Source organism: Hipposideros armiger, unplaced genomic scaffold (genome assembly GCF_001890085.2).
Source record: "Hipposideros armiger isolate ML-2016 unplaced genomic scaffold, ASM189008v1 scaffold_117, whole genome shotgun sequence".
Taxonomy (NCBI): domain Eukaryota; kingdom Metazoa; phylum Chordata; class Mammalia; order Chiroptera; family Hipposideridae; genus Hipposideros; species Hipposideros armiger.
The window spans coordinates 2,066,947-2,080,002 of NW_017731467.1; positions in this window are offsets into that span (position 1 = coordinate 2,066,947).

The window sequence follows — 13,056 nt, forward strand, 5'->3', positions numbered from 1 at the left end:
TTCTTAGCACTTAGATTTATAAGAATACCAAGTTGTTAACAGAGGAACTTCGTATTCCTTTAAAGCAGTCCTTCTAAACCAGGGCCTTTTTGCCCCCCATGGAGTATTTTGCAATGTCTAAAGACATTTTTGGTTGTCACAATTGGAGCAGGGGTGGTGTGCTTGGCATATATAGTGGTAGAGGCCAGGGATGTTGCTAAACATGCTGAGATGTATAGGGCAGTCCCCACCACAAAGAATCATCTGACCCAAAATGTCAGCAGCATTGAGGTTGAGAGACCCTGCTTGAGAGTTTTAACACATTGTTTTGATTGAGGTATAATTTACCTACAGTCAAATGTATCCTTTTTAGCCTACAACTCTGTGAGAGGTGAGGAAGATGACGTGCATATCCATTCATCTCTGTTCCCTGTTGGCTGAAGGCTACTTCTGGAGGTATTCACACTCTAACACTCAGGATTGCCCCACGTGCAGGCCCAGTAGCTTCCTGCAACCAGAAAAGAATCTTCAGGTGGAGTCATGGGTGTTGTCAGTAAGCTGCCTTTGAAGCGCAGCGGAGAGTGCCAAGCAAGATGGACAGGCACTTATGTCCACTTAAATTGAAACCATGAAATAACTATTGAGAACTTCTCTTTTTCAGGTTCCCTATAGTAAATTGCCCTTGCCAGGACAAGCGACATAATATGTGGGGGCCTCATGGAAAATAAAAAAAATACAGAGCCCTTGTTTTAACATTATTAGGAATTTCAAGGTGGTAACAGAGCATTAACTAAGCATGGGACCCTTCTAGGCGAGGGGGCCTAAGCAACTATCCGTTCTGGAGTTTTACAATACCTGTACTTCGTAAGTTGTAGGGTTCCTTAGAAAGTCTATCAGGGGCTGGCCAAGTGGCACGTTGGTTAAGAGCTGGCTTGGGATGCCAGAGGGCCCCAGTTCGGATCCCATATATGAGGGCCAGTGACACTGCCCTCTACGCTAAGATGCTGAACAACAGCTCAACCTGGAGCTGGGCTGCCATGAGTTGCCAGCGACGGCATAGGCTGCAGCCCCTGCTGCAGTGGGTTGCCATGGGCTACCATGTGTAGTGAGTGGCCAGCAGCCAGTGTGAGCAGCCAGCAGCCGCTGTGAGCGGCCGTCCAGAAGCCAGCGATTGATCTGCCTCGCCCGGGAAGAGCGTAATAATGGTGCCAATTTGGGCCAGTGAAGCAACATCCTCCACAACTAGACTGAAGAACAGAAGGACAGCAACTTCTCTGTTCCCATCCCCCAATTCCCCAATAAAAATCTTAAAAAAAAGAAAGTCTATTAGTCCAAGCTCAAAGCTTCCAACTCAGATTTTATTTTCCTCCCCCTGCTTTCTTTTCGGGGTTTCATACTCCCTGTGATTCCTGACACTGAAGATCTGCATGGCCTCATTCCCAAAGCCTCCTCATTCTCCATAATGACTGTTTCCAGTCCAGCCATTCGTCCATGTCTTAGACAACAGGGAGGAGGAAATGAGAAAGAAAAACACATCCTCTCCCGGGAAGCCTCTTGGCAGATGTACGTATTCTCTTCTGCCTATATCCCAATGGCCTGAATCTAGTCTCATGACTCTAACAAGGTACAAAGAAGTCTGGGAATTGTAGTCATTGTTCTGGACAGCATGTGCCCCCCGCTAAAATCAGGTGTTCTATTTCTATAGAAGGGAAGAACAGACATTAAAGGCAACTAACAATCTCCATGACCCCAGCCTCAAAGAGTTTCTTGGGCCCTAGTAAGTCCCAGTAAAAGAAGAAGAAATCCCATTTGCCCCAGAGAGGCACAGATGTGTCCCAAAAGTTACTGGCTCTAATGGATCCCTGCGAACTGAAATGAGGTAGGCAGACAACTGCAAACCAGTAGGATGTCTCAGGAGATGCCAACCTGAAAGGATGATGACTGAGGTCCAGGTGCTCTCCGCTGTCATGGCATGTGTAAGCCCCTCTACCACCCTCATGGATGGAACTCAGGGAAAGAGAAAGACCCCAATTTAGCTTAGAATATGTTTCTATTTCCTTAGTGAAATGAGTATTGTGGTGGCTATTATGGCTGTTCACAAATACTCTGGTTCTCCACCTCCTGAGTAGATGGTAGAATTTGCATTGTGCTGCGCCTTTGAAGGTAGCTGTGGCCATGTGATATACTTTGGCCAGTGACATATGAGCACAAGTGAGCTGTTTCCTGTCTAGGTTAAGAGCTTATGATGGTTAATTTTATGTGTCAACATCGTTAGGCCATGGTACCCAGTTTTGGGTCAAACACAAGTCTAGGTATTACTGTGAAAGTATTTTTAGGTGTAATTAACATTTAAATCAGTAGACTTTGAGTAAAGCAGATTATGTTCCATAATGTGGGTGGGCCTCGTGTAGTCAGTTAAAGGCCTTAAGAGAAAAGACTGAGGGCCTCCAAGGAAAAAAGAATTCTGCCTTCAGACTCATTAACTCTTCCCTGGGTCTCCACCCTACCCTGCAGATTTTGGGTTTTCCAGCACTTCCAAATATATTCACCAGTTTTTTGTGTGTTTTTTTTTTTTTAGCTGAGCCATCCTGCCACCTGTTGGCAGCTCAGTGGCAGCTCAGCTCAGGCCAGGAATCGAACCGGCAACCCTGATTGCTCAGAGCTCACACTCTTGAGTGAGCTCTTAACCAACTGAGCCACTCAGCTGGCTCTTGTATGCGCCAGTTCTTTAAGATAAATCTTTGTCTCTGTCTGTCTGTCTGTCTGTCTCCTCTCTCTCTCTCTCTCGTTCTCTCTCTTTCTCTGCACATATGCACACACACGTTTTATTTTTTTATTTTTTATTTTTTTCAGATTTTATTGGGGACTTGGGGGAGGGAAACAGCGTTGGGGAATCAGGGAAGGGAAACAGAACAGACAAGTTGCTGTCCTTTTGTTCTTCAGTCTAGTTGTGGAGGACGTCACTTCACTGGTCCTTGTTGGTATTATCACTGTGTTCTTCCCAGGTGAGGCCGTCGCTCGCCGGCCACTGGACGGCCACTCACAGCGGCTCACGGCAGCTCATGAAAACTCACACCAGCTGCCGGCCAACCCCACTGCAGCCTACACCATCGCCAGCGACTCATGGCAGCCCAGTTCCAGGTCGAGCTGTTGTTCACCATCTTAGCTGTAGAGGGCGCAGCATCACTGGCCCTCATGTGGGATCCGAACCAGGGCCTTGCTGCTCAGAGCTGGCGTCTCAAGCCAACTCCTAACCAATGTGCTACTTGGCCTGCCCTGCATACACGTTTTATTGTTTTTTTTTCCGCTGGAGAACCTTGACCAATGCAGAGCCTATGTGTAATTGGTCACATTTTCTTTTTTCCCCTGCCACAGTGACCTTGGTGTGTGGAAATGAGGCCTGGATCCCTAAGTGACGATACCAAATTTAGTCCTTCTACCAACCCACAAGTGGACAGGTAGCATAAGCAAGAAATAAGCCTCCATTGTGTTAAGCCACTGATTTGGGGACTGTTTTTTGTCCCAACATAACCTGGTTTATAGACGGGTACAGGGAGGCAAAATAGAAATTAGGGGGACATAGAAACTAAAGAAAGCTCTATGTCTTTGATTCTGGAGTTTGCAAACTAAGATTTCATTCCTGCTGCAAGTTCTAACTATTTCTTATTTTTTCTGGCCAGTGTTACCCCAGGGCTTGAAGCCTTACAAGACCAGCAGCAGCTCTTAGAGTTTTCCCTGCTTACAATGTTTCTGGAATCAATGTTCTATTCCCATGCCTCCACCCTTCATTCAAGCTTCCCAGGCTCTAAAATTACCTCTTCCTCTCAATTCAATAAAAATGCTCCCCTTTTCTTCTTAGTGTAAGAGATGACAACTATGCAACAAGAGGTAATAAGCAAATTCCCTCCAATGTGTAAATAGAAGCTTCATTTTCCCAAGGGGATTTGAATTTGAAAAGAAGATTTAGAAACAAAACAAAAATCCTACACAAATAAAGCTGTACTTGGTGAAATGCCAGGAAGTGCGATGAAGTGAGATTTCCTGCAATAAGGGAAATATTTGGGAGCAAGAGGAATGTTTCACAGGTGCTCTGCAGATGGTACCCATATTGTTGTATGTTGTGCTTTGGATTGCTGAGTGCTTTTGAATGGCAGAGAACAGGAAGTCTTCAGGGACACTTCCTGTGTTGTCCAATACTCCCCATTTCTCCTTCCAGATGGCTCCCAGTGATACCAGCTCGCACTCGGGCCAGCTGCCAGCCACTTTGTCTTCCACAGGGCATGTGGCCTTTACCTCAGGGTAATGTCCTTGAAACCTGGTACAGAAATACCCCCAGGTGCCACGTGTCCCCATTCACTTCACCCCAGGAGGCTGGCCTCTACTCCCAAATGTAATGTCTATTCATAAGAAATCAACTAGACAAATGTCAGTTAAAATGCAGATTCAGAGATCCAGATTCGGATTCAGTAGGTCGGGCTGCAGTCCAGAAAGCTGCATTTTTACAAGTCTCCTTTTCTCAGGTGGCTCAAATTCAGTTGGTAGTCAGACTATACTTGGAGCAATAGTGCCCCAGGGAGATGGAGTGAGCTGTTAGCACAGCCCGTCCTCTTGAATCTCCAGCTAACTCTTTTCTAGTAAGCTCTGACTTACTATTGATGTAGCTGGGCCATCTGCTCACATCCTACAACAAATAAAACAGGCAAATAAAAGATGGAATGCTGCTTCTGGGAATGTGTGTGCCATTTTTCTCTTTTCTTTCTGTTTATAAGGGGATGGAGGTGTGTGTGTGTGTGTGTGTGTGTGTGTGTGTGTGTGTGAGAGAGAGAGAGAGAGAGAGAGAGAGAGAGAGAGAGAGAGAGATTGATTTAGTCATTTAATGATAAAAATGAGAAAAAATGGTCATCTCCTCTCCTACTCAATTTTTACCATATTTGCAGAGGACTTAAAAAGAAACACATAAGAAGGAAGAAGCAACCAGCTGGAAGATTTCTCAAATGAAAGTTGGGATAATAAGGAGTTAAATGGCATTTGTTAATTTTATAAACCCGTTTAGAGCCAATAGCCATAGGGCAGAACCAAATGTCAAAAAGACATAATGCAATTGGCCAATTAAAGGGTTAATTTTTATGGCCTCTGGGAAAAGGATGCCGAGTCTCCCACACCTGGGAATAATTATCCCCCCCCCCCCCCCTTGGCTCTAGCCCAACCCTGAGCCAAGTCTCTGACCGAAATGCGTCCGCCCCCTGGTGGGTATATGGTAAACTACAATTTACTTTAGGAGACGAAAATCTGTTTTAATATCCTTGCATTTCACCACTCTACATCCACACACAGAGCTTTTTAAGGGACAGATGTGTAAGTACTAAGTCCTCTTCAGAGATGTGTCAAGACTATTTGATAGGTAAGGATATCATAGCTCTGGTGGCATCCTCATATTTTATTCTATAGGTCTTAAACATTTAGGTACTTTGATACTTCACAAATGCAGACACTTAGCAACCCTAAAAGGAGTTTTTGCCAGGCCCAACTCTATACACGGAATCTGGCCAACCCACCAGTGCATGTCACAGAAAGCACTCAATAAAAATCAAGCCCCAAGTTCAGCCTGGGCTCTTTGGCTCCACCAGCACCCACACTTCAATTCCAGGCCTGCCTGTCCAGCTTCTCCCCTCCTTTGCAGTGTCTCTCTTTCCAATCCAATACTCACCTCTCATTATGGACCCCAGGATATACTCCCAGGAGCAGAGCTTGCATTTACTTTGTGTCTCTGGGCTCCATCCGGCTTTCATGTCCACTCCATCCCCACCACCCTATTTAGGGAAGATCTCACTGCTTCCAACCAGGAAGTAATAGCAAAAGGCCTCTGAACCTTCAAAAAGGGTTGGCCTTTAGCCAGACACTCTACTCACACATAAGCTTTTTTTAAAAACTATAACTTACACAGATACATTTATTGTTTAAAAATATCAAATACAACATACAGAAGCCATTGTTATTAGCTTGGACCATGTCCTTCCAGAACTTTCTATGTATTTACATAGAGAAATAGAGTTTTGTGAGCCTATGGAGCTTTTTTATTTTATTTTTTTACATTATTTTATTGGGAAATTGGGGGAGGGGAACAGTGTTGGGGAATTGGGGAAGGGGAACAGACAAGTTGTTGTTCTTCAATCTTCGTTGTGGAGGGTGCCAGTCGCCATCGTCTTCCCGTCAGCAGCTCGTGGCCTCTAAGCTCAAGGTGCTGTGTTCAATCTTAGTTACAGGTGGGCATAGCCACCATCCCATGCGGGAGTCGACCCGGCAGCCTTGTTAAGAGTGCACACTCTATCCACTGAGCCATCCAGGCAGCAGCTCAGCTCAAGGTGCCGAGTTCAGTCTTAGTTGCGGGTGGGTATAGCTCACCATCCGGGCAATGTTGTTGTTACACCACCTGAGCCATCCTGCCACCTGTTGGCAGCTCAGCAACAGCTTAGTTTGGGAGTCACTGGCCTGTGTGGGAATCAAACTGGCTGCCCTGTTGCTCAGAGCCCGTGCTCTTAAACCAACTCTTACCTAACGCGCCACTCAGCCAGCCCCTCCCTATGAAATTTTAATGTTATTTTTCACAAAAATAGAACAAATAATCCTAAAATATGTATGGAACTACAAAAGACCATGACTAGCAAAAGCAATCTTGGGAAAGAACAGAGCTGGAGGTATCACTGATTTCAAACTATATCACAAAGCTATAGTAATCAAAATTGGTATTAACATAAACAGTCACATACATCAATAAAACATAACAGAGAGCCCAGAAATAAACCACATATATATGGTCAATTAATTTATAACAAAGAGCCAAGAATATACTTTGGGGAAAAGACAGTCTCTTTAATAAATGGTGTTGTGAAAACTGGACAGATACATGCAAAAGAATTAGAAGGTACCGTTATCTTACACCATACACAAAAATCAACCCAAAATAGATTAAAGACTTAAACATAAGACCTGAAACCACAAAACTGTTATAAGAAAACAAAGGCAGTAAGCTCCTTGATATCACTCATAGCAATGAGTTTTTGGATTTAACACCAAAAGAAAAAGCAACAAAAGCAAAAATAAACAAAGTGGACTACATCAAATTAAAAAGCTCTGTACAGGGGGGAGGGTTTAACACAAAAAAGATGGCGCCCTCCTGTAGACTACGTGTGAGGCAAGCCCCACACAGGGACAATGGCTGGTCCCCCCAGCCCTCACCTCACAGTCACACAACTCAGTCTTTCCCTGTATGTCTCTGGTGCTTCTCGAGATGCTGCCCCTCTACCGGAGACCAGACAATGCAGGAGTCAGACACGGACCTTCTCTAGAGGAGCTCACAAAATTGTGAAGGAGGCATTCAAATATATATAGAGTAATGAAACCATATGAAATCCCTTGATTTAGATACCTATCCTTTATAGTGACATAATATTGTGTGTATATATCTATCTCTGAACCATTTTTTAAGGATTAGAACAGGAAGATTATCTTATGGGGGAAAAAAAATAGTAGTCAGAGAAGTATGAGAAGAATTTGACAAGCCACAGGCTGAGAGAAAATATTTGCAAAAGACATATCAGATAAAGAATATACTGTTTGTATATTTTGTCATCCAAAATATACAAACAGTGCTTAAAACTCGACAAAAAACAAACAACCCAATAAAAAAATGAGCTAAAGACCTTAGCGGACACCTCACCAAAGATACACAAATGGCAAATAAACCTATGAAAAGATGCTGCACATCATATGTCTCCAGGAAAATGCAAATTAAAACAGCAATGAGGTATCACTACACCCCTATGAGAATGGCCAAAGTCTAAAACACTGACAACACCAAACGCTGATGAGGGTGTGGAGCAACAGGTTCTCTTGTTTTGCTGGTGCAAATGCAAAATGGTGCAGCCACTTTGGAAGAAAGTTTGGTGGTTTTCTACAAAACTAAACCTACTCTTACCATATGATCCAGCAATTAAGTTCCTTGGTATTTACCCAAAAGAGTTGAAAATCATGTCTAAACAAAAATGTGTACATGGGTGTTTACAGCAGTTGTATTCATAATTGCCAAAACTTGGAAACAACCTAGATGTCCTTTAGTAGGTGAATAAACAGGGATGCATCCAGACAATGGGATCTCACTCAGTGCTAAAAAGACATGAGCTTCCAAGTCATGAAAAGGCATGGAGGAACCTTAAATGTATATTACTAATTGAAAGAAACCAATCTGAAAGGCTATAGACTATGTGACTTCAACTATATGTCAATCAGGAAAGGGAAAAACTATGGAGACAATAAAAAGGTCCGTGGTTACCTGGGTTTGGGGGAGGGTAGAGATAAGTAGTCAGAACACAGAAGATTTTTAGGGCAGTGAAAATACTCTGTATGATATTATAATGATAGATGTGTATCATTATACATTTTATACAATACTAAGAATGAATCCTAAGGTAAACTACAGGCTTTGGTTGATTATAATGTATCAAGGTAAGTTCATCCTTGGTTTTTTAAAGAAAAAGCCTATTCTGGTGAGGTGGTGAGGAATGTTGGTAAAAGGGAAGGCTATACATGTGTTAGGCAGGGGTTATATATGGCGGGCCAGCCGCCACGAGTCGATCAGTACCTAAATGGGGGAGTGGGAATGGACAAAAAGACACTCACACAAATGCTGATGCGGCCAGTCCTCAGTGATGGTGAAGCCCCGAGTTTATTTCCCATCACCAATATATGCAGTTTGAGTACGTGCAGTTTAACAATGAAAATATGCATTACCTCAGCGGAAGTAAATCTTTAACTTTTACATAGAAACTATAAAATCACTGAAACTCCCAAAAGTAATTATCCCATGACAGAATCTATCAATTACCCCGATAGCCATCAATCCTCTGTGTCCGGGAACTGGCCGTTCTCACCACATACCTCAGCAACTTGTAAGCACCCTCCAGATAAGGCAGAGACAATGCCTTAGGAGCAGAAACAGGTTAAGCATTAACTGAGCCAGTCTGTAAGGCTCTGAATTACCTGTAACCATGGCTCCCCACAGTTATATGGGAAATCTCTGTACCTCCCTTTCAATTTCATTGTAAACCTAAAACTGCTCTGAAAAATAAAGCATTAAAAAATAATAACAACAGGGGCCGGCTGAGTGGCTCAGTTGGTTAAGAGCGTGAGCTCTGAAGAACAGGGTCACCAGTTCGATTCCCAAATGGCCCAGTGAGCTGTGCCCGAGCTGAGCTGCCACTGAACTGCCAACAGGTGGCAGAATGGCTCAGCTGGTGAGAGCACATGCGCCTAACAAGGTTTCCGGCTAGACTCTCGCATGGGATGGTGGGCTATACCCACCTGCAACTAGGATTGAACATGGCACCTTGAGCTGAGCGGCCGCAAGCTGCCTAAGGGCGGCTGGATGGCAACTGGACTTGGAGCTGAGCTAGCTGCACCCTCCACAACTAAGATTGAAGGACAACAACTTGGCTGTTCCCCTTCCCCAATTCCCCAATAAAATCTTTAAATAATAATAAATAAATAAATACATAAATAAATAGCTTCTGCTCAGCAAAGGAAACTATCAACAAAATGAAAAGGCAATCTATCAAAGGGGGAAAAATATTTGCAAATCATGTATTTATAAAGGGTTAATATCCAAATATGTAAAGAACTCATTTAACTCCATAACAACAAAAAAATCCAATTAGATAAGGGTAGAGACATTATAACAACTGGTTCCCGTTTTCAGAAGCAATCTGGGGTGCTGGCAGGTACTACCCCATCTGTGTTTAGATGTCCAATGTTTTTTTTGTTGTTGTTGTTTTTAAGAGTTTTATTGGGGAATTGGGGGGATGGGAACAATGCTGTTGCTGTCCTTTGTTCTTCAGTCTAGGTGTATGATGTTGCTTCACTGGCCCAAGTTGGCACCATCATTGCGCTCTTCCCAGGAGAGGCACATCAGTCGCTGGCTTCTGCACGGCCGCTCACTGCGGCTGCTGGCCACTCATGCTGGCTGCTGGCTACATACGGTAGCCCATGGCAACCCACTGCAACAGGGGCTGCAGCCTATGCCGTCGCCAGTGACTCACGGCAGCCCAGCTCCAGGTTGAGCTGTTGTTCAGCATCTTAGCTGTGGAGGGCAGTGTCACTGGCCCTCAAATGTGGGATCCGAACTGGGGCCCTCTGGCGTCCCAAGCCAGTTCTTAAAACATCACGCCACTCGGCCGGCCCTCCAATGGTTTTTATTTCTGATTTTTAAAAAAATTCCAGGTATGCCACACTCACTTTCTCACAGTGTCCTAGTATTGTATGGAATTGTTAATGCAAAGTGAATTAATCCACAATAAAAGACACACTGATCCTTTTTTTAAGAAAATGAGTAGAGGAACTGAAGAAGAAAACATACAAATGGGCAACAGGTACACGAAAAGGTACTCAACATCATAATCATTAGGGAAATACAAATCAAAATCACAATGAGATATCAACTCACACTTGTTAGGATGCTGATCAAGGCCGGCCCAGTGGCTCAGCTGGTTAAGAGCTTGCTTGGGAGCACCAGCTCTGAGCAGCAGGGCTGTGGTTCGGATCCCACATTGAGGGCCAGTGACGCTTGCCCTCTACAGCTAAGATGATGAACAACAGCTCGACCTGCAGAAGGGCTGCAGTGGGCTGCTGTGAGCTACGTGAGTGGCTGGCAGCCAGCGTGAGCGGCTGGTAGCCGGTGTGAGCTACTGGGAGCCACTGTGAGTGGCCAACCAATGACTGGCGACCAATTGCCTCACTGGGGAAGAGCGCAATGATCATACCAACATGGGTCAGTGGAGCGAAGTCCTCCAAAACTAGACTGAAGAACAAAAACAATAATTTGTCTATCTGTCTGTTCCCCTTCCCCGATTCCCCAATGCTGTTTCCCTCCCCCCAATTCCCCAATAAAATCTTTAAAAAAGAAATAACAAGAGTTAGTAAGGATGTGGAGAAAAGGGAGTCCCCTGCTGGAACTTCAATGAAATACGTCTAGGGGAGGGCCAGAATCTTTACATTTCTGACAAGTTCCCAGTGATGCTCTGGCTGCTGGTCTGGGACCACTTATTGAAGCTTGGCTCTCTGATCCCAATCTTCTCTTAAGGGAAACATTCTCTTTATGTTGCTTGTATTCTTCCACTGCTCCATCTGAAAGCATATTTTCTGAAACTTATACCAGTTCCTCCTTGACTTTTTGACTCCTATTTATAGGCCTTTTAATTCCCTTCTCAGCCTTTAGCTTTCCAGTAATTTTACTGAGTTGTTTCTCTACCTCAATTCAAGAAGTTGGCCTAATTATTTATTAGTAAAACGCATTTCTGTTTCTTGATCTGGTGGTGGACCTGGATAGTGTTCACTTTGTAATCATTCACTGAGTGGTACTCTTATGATTTGAGCGCTTTTTTGCATGAATGTCACACTTTAATTTTTAAAAGAGGTTTATTACACTTACATCCATTCTGATGATGAAGCCACAGTGTCTGAGTCTCTAAAAGCCAAAGCCATGGCCAGAGATGATGCAATTGGCCAACATGATAGGCTTTGACTTAACCTGTAGACCCGCGAGATGAACCTAAGAAGTTAGTTTCCTGGTTGGCCCTAAAAGCAGAAATAAAAAGCGACAACATTTCAAACCATATTTCAAATAGCCAAGGGCAAAAGTACCACTGGTCCTGCCCTTCCTATAGCAGCCACAAAGCCTAATGCCAGCAGCCCTGGCTGTGACTTAGGGACAGTCCTGTTTTATTGCCCAAGGTTCCATGTTGTTGGGTTGTTAGGAGGCCACTACATTAGTTTTTTATTCCCATCCCAAAACAGGACTGCTGAAAAATAGACAGCATACCACAGCGTCTGCTTTTTTACTGATACGCATTGAACTGAACATGGATCCAAATCTTTGACTAAAAGCATTTCTTCCTACAATTAGACAGGGTTGAATTATATAGGCTTCCTCATTTGGTCACAGCTAGTCCCAGAGGACTAGAACCTGCCACACAGTGGATAATAGGTCAAAATGCAGTGTTCCTGAAGGTCATTAAAAAAGAGAAAAAGGAAAGGACTTAGCTGAGCATGCCAATTTCTTTCTCCCAAATTCACTCATCCTAGATGTCCCTTCTTCCCATAGTGAAGAGACAGGTGTGTTACTCCCATTTTATTTTCTCTCATTGGAAACGAGACCAGAAAAGAAATGGGGTTTCCCCCAACAGGGTTTAATTAGCACTTCCCTTGTTGATGGATATTTACGTTGTTTCTAATCTTTCACACAATGAACATGCAACAGGGAAGACCCTATATGTGTTTCATGCACACATGTGTAATTTTTCCTCTAGGCTAGCTACCCAGAAGTGACTATCTAGGTCGAATGTGTAAACATTTAAACTTTTAATGAACACTAACAACTCACTTTCCAAAAAGGCCTTACGTGATTCGCACTTGTGCCAGAATGCATTCGAATACCTGTTTCCCCACTTCATCAACCTTGTTTATAATTGGTCTTTTATCATTTTTGTCAATATAATAGGTAAAAAGGCTATCTCTGTTTTGTTTTACTATGCATGATTCTATCACTGGGGAGACTGTCTTTTTATATGTTTGCCAGCCATTTGTATTTTCTCTTCATAGAGCTGCATGCTCACTTTCTTTGCCTGTATTAGGTTGTTTTTCCTTAATTTGTAGACATTCTTTATACATTTTGGTTACTAATATTTTATATTTGTGACAATTATTCTTTCCAGCCGTTTACTTGTTTTTTAAGTTGAGTGTGTATCTTTGGAAGTACAGAAAAATTTATTTTTATGAGGCTGTCAAAATTTACGGTTTTTTTTTGTAAAGGTTTTATTGGGGAATTAGGGGAGGAGAACAGCGCGAGGGAATCGGGGGAAGGGGAACAGACAAGTTGCTGTCGTTTTGTTCTTCAGTCTAGTTGTGGAGGATGTTGCTTCACTGGCCCAAGTTGCCACCATCATTGCGCTCTTCCTGGGCGAGGCAGATCAGTCGCCGGCTTCTGGACGGCTGCTCACTGCGGCTGCTGGCCGCTCATGCTGGCTGCCG